This window comes from Phoca vitulina, unplaced genomic scaffold (genome assembly GCF_004348235.1).
Source record: "Phoca vitulina isolate PV1807 unplaced genomic scaffold, GSC_HSeal_1.0 scaffold3, whole genome shotgun sequence".
NCBI lineage: Eukaryota > Metazoa > Chordata > Mammalia > Carnivora > Phocidae > Phoca > Phoca vitulina.
Genome location: NW_022589706.1, coordinates 26943248 through 26949247, shown reverse-complemented (window position 1 = coordinate 26949247; position 6000 = coordinate 26943248).

Sequence of the window (6000 nt, the reverse complement as noted above, 5' to 3'; positions counted from 1 at the left end):
AGCTGGGTAGGGAAATTGGAGGAAGGTGGTCATAAGATACAAACTTCCAGTTATAAGATAAGTAAGTACTAGGGACATGATGTAGTACATGATGACTATAGCTAACGTTGCTCTATAGTAGATAGGAAAGTTGTTAATAGAACAAATCCTAAGAGTTGTCATCTCAAGTTAAAAAAAAATTTTTTTTTTTGTATCTGTATGAGATGATCAATGTTAACTAAACTTATTGTGGTTATCACTTCACAATATATGTCAGTCAATCATTATGACCTTGACCTTATATAGTGCTGTATGTCTAATTACATACCAATAAAACTGAAAAAACTAATAAAATCATGATTTTTTACCTTTTTCTCTTTGTATATCTGTGTTATCTAGAATTTTCCCACAACGAGCATGGATGGTATTGTAGTGCAAGTGTGCTGGTTCTGGGTGGCTGAGATCCTTTCCTCACCCTGTCTCCGCTGGCTCTGTATTCAGAGCACCTGACCCTCCAGGCTCAGGTTCTCAGGCCCCTTGTCATCAGCTCCTCACTGGGTTTGGCCCATGGGAGGCTTTGGTGGGCGTGTGGAGAGCCGGAGGAAGGGGAAGTCAGTGTATTTCTCCCTTTCCCTCTGGACTGGGGTGGCGTCTCTGGCAGCTGCGGCCTCCCTCCCTTGGCTTCAGCTCTCCCCGGAAGCCTGCCATGGTTCCAGCTTCCTTTGGGCCATCCCAGGCCCTGGGCTTGGGTAGCCTCACCTCCTCCCTTTGTCCCTCCACCCTAGGAGTGTCAGCAACTTCCTGCTGTGGCTAGTCTCTGGATTGCCTCACAATCCCTGGTTTGGCTTCTAAATTTCTTTCATCTCATTGCATTAAATTTCCTCTCTTTTAAATATTCAAAGTGGTTTCTGTCTTCCTAGCTGGGCCCTGACACAAAGAAACAAAAATGTGCTTGAAACACAAATGAATGGGGCCAAAGAATGTAGAAGAATGTGAGTTGGAGAAGTAAACCAGGAAACCACAGACTCCACGGATTGTGGCCACACACACAGAGAAGGGTGCGTACCAGTTGGTGCGTACCAGTTGGGGAGGACTTCTGGTCACCTAAGGACCTCCTTAGGCCCATTTACATGCACAAAAATAACAGTTTTACACAGAGTTGTCTGTTCCAGGAATAAAGGCTGACAATATGTAAGATCCAGAAAAACACCCCCAAGCCCAAAACCAAACAAACCCAAAGGATTCAGAATTCTAAGTCATGCATTCAAGTCTGACATGTGGTGGATAGCAGCCGTGGGGTTTGAAGGAGACTCAACCAGTCCCCAGCTGCTGGGTGGTGGCCTCGATTGACATGGTCTTTGGCTGATGCATGGATATGTATCCCAGTCCTGAGCCAGTCAGGACCTGGCATTCCCTTGGCCCCTGGTGTGATAAAAATGAAGCCTGATTGGTTTGGTGATAGGAGAAGGAAGTCCTTTCTCCTTCTTAGATAGTGTGGTAGGTCCTGAAACTGCTTCAGCATTTGCTACAAAATGAAAAAAGAACCTGAGAATAAAGCTGACACAAACAAAAAGGATAAATCCAAAATAGTCAAAATAAGACAGGGCTGGATTTCTGATCAAACTGTGCCTGAAGCCCACTGCCCCACTAGACTTTTTCTGTTATAGGAGTTCCTACATTTCTTTAGTAGTTCCTACTGTTTAGTACACTTTAATTTGGGTTTTCTGTTACTTGCAGCCAAAAGCATGCTAGTTGATATAGAGAAATGTCTTATTGGCTGTACGTCCTTGGGCCAGTCACTTAATCTTTCTGGTCCTCAGTTTTCTCATTTATAAAATGGAACTATAAAGACGATTTAACTTAAGGAATTTTTGTGAGGCTCAAATGAGGTAATAAACGAGAAAGTGCTTTGTAAATTGTAAGCAGTTATTTGAATCTTTTCATTATCACACATATAATTTATTTCAGTTGTTAATGCAGTTTTATATCTCTCCTACAGAGACAGAACTTATTTTATCGAGCCTATAGTTCTATAATACCCGCTTTATTACTGTATCATGAGTGTTCATCAGGATTAATCAGCAATAACCATTACTTCACTCTGGACAGCTCTAAATAATTTATTTTTGAAGTCCCAGGTGACCTATGTAAGCTTGAAAGGGTTTACCTCCAAATTCTCAGCCGAGTGGAAATGAATTGAGTAACCCTTTGTGTGACCACTCATAACTCACTTGTAAAATGCATGTTCTTTTTTTTCATTGCCATCTGGAGCAACCTGTGAAGGTGGGCGTGTGACATTCCTCTCACTGCAGGAAAGTTTGGGTGCATCCAGAAAGGACCAGCTGGTCAGTTCTGCCCTTGCGTTTTCTTGGAGTTGCTGCCCTGAGGTTGTTTGGGAACCTGAAGGAGTAGTTTAGGCATGAACCTTTAAAAGAGCTCTGAAGCTAAGAACCAACAGGAAAGCAGCACCATAGTATTTAGGTTTTTGTAAGAACAAAATATGAAGGACAATTAATTTATCAGGATAAGGTCTCTAACAATTAGGGCAATGAAAATAAAGGTACAAAAGAAGTATGCTTTATGTGTGTTTTTCCTCCAATAACTGGCATACTTCAGGACAGGGTATGGCAGGTGAGGGCGGGCAGGAAGCAACTGGGACTGAGAACTTGACCATCCCATGGGGCTGGGGCGAGCACAGGGGACAGGAGCTGCAAGTCCAGCCTTGACTCTTGTCACCTAGTGAGGTTGGTGCATCTCCCAAACAGACCTCCAGCTCCCCCTTCCCTGTCTGCTCTGCCACTGGGCTAGCTCCAGTCCCCACCATGTTTCACTAGTCTCTCCACCCCCTGGGCTCACCCCCTCACCGCCCCCAACTCACCTCTATTCATCCTCCATCCTCCTATAATGTTAAAAGTCATTTTTTAAAATTACACTATGCCGGGCGCCTGGGTGGCTCAGTCGGTTAAGCATCTGCCTTGGGCTCAGGTCATGATCCTGGGGTCCTGGGATCAAGCCCCACATCGGGCTCCCTGCTCAGCGGGGAGCCTGCTTCTCCCTCTGCCTCTGCCTCTGCCTCTCTCTCTCTATGTCTCTCTGTCTCTCATGAATAAATAAATAATATCTTTGAAAAAAAAATTACACTATGCTGCTCCCACCCCTCCCCTCCCTTGAAACTTTCGTTGGCTCCCTATAGCTCCTCCTTTAAGGGCCAGACTCCTTAGCACAGCAACGTTGTGGGGTGTGACTCCTCCTTAAACACCTACCCGGCTGCTCACCCACCACCCTTTCTCACACTCCCCAGCTTCCTTCCAAACCAAATCAGAGACCTTGGACATAGCTCTTTAAGGCCAGCGGTCATCACAATTTTATGGTCATACAAATTATTTGAACTTGTTTAAAATACCGTTTCCTGGGCCACGTCCTCATAGGATTATGATCCAGAGGACCAGTTCCGAGAATCTGAAATTGTGTAAGAACTTTGGCCAAGTCAAGGTCAGGTGGCTCCAACTGTCTTTGGAGCCACACTGTATGATACCCTGGATCACACGGTAGTCCACTTCTTCCCTCTGGTATCTGCCCCCGACTAGAAGTCCCTGGAAGGAGCAAGCTTCAGGTCTTTTTCAGCTGTGTTTCCCCAGGACCCGGCACAGTGCTCAGCATGCACTAAGCTCTTGCGTGGTAGGTGAATAAATGAATCCCAACAGAGCCAGTATCTTGAAAATGAGGCAAAGGATAGGAGTCAGGGACTGGGGCCCTCAGGACAGGGGTCCGGAGAGCACTAGTTCAGGGCCAAGAAATGTTGGAGATGCGAGGGCCATTGGAAGAGTTGCCGATAAAACGCTGGGCACTGGGCACAAGGTGGAAGGAGGATCTTGCTCTGTGGGGGTGACAGGGAGGGGGGTTAACAGCGGCACACCAAGGCAGAGATGCTTGCCCAGGGAAGGAGAATGGGACTCTTAGCTTAAAAGGCGTCTGGGAACACTGGGCTAGACAATGGGTCTCAGGCTGGGTAAGGGTGGCTCGGTTCAGAGTTGCAGATTATTGCTCTAGAAAGCAGCTGTTGCCAATGTTGTCTGCAAATTAGGTTCACCTGGAGCAGTGGTTTTGGAAGCACAAGAACAAAAGTCAGATTTTCACGTTCCAACCCAGAGTCACTGAGTGAGACTCTGGAGATGCATGGAGGGGACAGAAAAGTCTTTATAGCAGGAGTCCTGAAACGATCATCATGTGTCCGTGTACAAGGTACCCCCCGCCCCCTATAATCGCACTGCTTGTTACTCACTGGGCCGTTCTATTTAAAGAATCACATTTGTTTTTTGTTTTAGCTCAAGGAAACATTTTCTATTATTATTCCTTTGCTTATCTCTTCTGCTCTGTCTCTCTGTTCTCTTTGTAACTTCTATTAGATGGATGGTGGAATTTCTGGGTGTAACTTCGATAGTCTCCTAACTTTTAGTATTTCCATTTCTTTTTTCTTTAGTATAGTGTTCTGGAACAATTTCTCAGCCTACTCTGCTAGCGAAGGGCTGTTATTCAGCATGTCTACAGAGATTTATGTTTCGATGACTGTATTACTCATTTCCAAGATCTCTAAATACTTATCATCACAACACTTTGCTTGCTTAAGGAACACAGTACCATCTCTTCATTCTTGAGAATATTCCACGTACAGTACTTCTTTCAAGATTTTCTTCTGTTTATTTTATTTATACTGTTTCTTCAGATACTGGTTTTTAGATTTGTTTAGTTTGGTTTTCCTTTCATAATTTGGGTCTCCCTTAACTATTTGGTGAATCTGGACTGTGGACTGATTTTTGTATTCGATAACGTTTTTTCTTCTAGATCAGGGCCGGCAAACTGTGACCCATGGGCCAAATCAGGCTGCTGCTTGTTTTGAAAATGAAGTTTTTTTGGAACACAGACATGCTCATTCATTTCTATATCATCTATGACTGCTTTCGTGCCAGGATGGCGGCGCTGAGTAGCCCGCAAAGCCTAGAATATTATCAGGCCCCTTATCAAAAAAGTTTGCCAACGCTGCTGGATCGAGCCATCACTTTATAGGAAATACAGCTCAAAAGAGGAACATGGCGATCAATGTCCATACATCAACCAAAGCAGGCTACAAGTTATTTTATAAGACAAAAGACTCAGTTTCTTCACAAATAAATTGCATAAAAATGAAAAAGAAAAAAAGAAGAGGAAATTAACGTGGATTAAACAATATTTAATAGAAAAGAAGCCAGACACAAAAGTCCACATTATGGTATGATCTCATTTGTATGAAATTGTCCAGAATAGTCAAATCTATATATAGAGAAAATAGATTAGTGGCTGCCTAAGGCTGGGGGTTTGGGGGAGAGTGGGAGTGACTCTTAATGAGTTTGGGTTTCTTTTTAGGATGATGAAAATGTTGTAGAGTCAATTGAGGTAATGGTGTCACAACTTTGTGAATATACTAAAAATCACTAAACTGTATACTTTGAATTATATAGGATATGAATTACATCTCAAGTTGCTATAAAATGATTAAATTATAATTTTTTTTTCCTTGTGGAAAAATATTCTTTTTGAAATACAGAGTAAACCCTTGTTTAACATTCTAGGACTATACACATATCTTGGTATGGAACGGATTCTGCCCTTGAAATATGCAGCTATTATGTGTGGGGTATATGGAAGTCGAGAAAACATCTATGCTATTTGAAAAGGATCAATATTGATTAAGGCCTAGTCCTACCTGTCAAAAATAATATATGGAGATCAATATTAATAAGTAAAGAAAAAAAAAGAAATATCAGTCAAAAGCAATGTGTGACCCTTGCTTAGATCCTAATTGAAATAAGTGAACCATAAAGCAAATTTTGAAACAGGTGGTGGGGGGGAGTGGGAAACTGAACATGAACTAGTGTTTCTGATTTTTACTGATATGAAACAACTGACCTTACCACTTAGTGGTATAAAACAACAACCATGTCATGTTCACAGGTTCCGTGGATCAGAAATTTGGAAAAGGGGTGC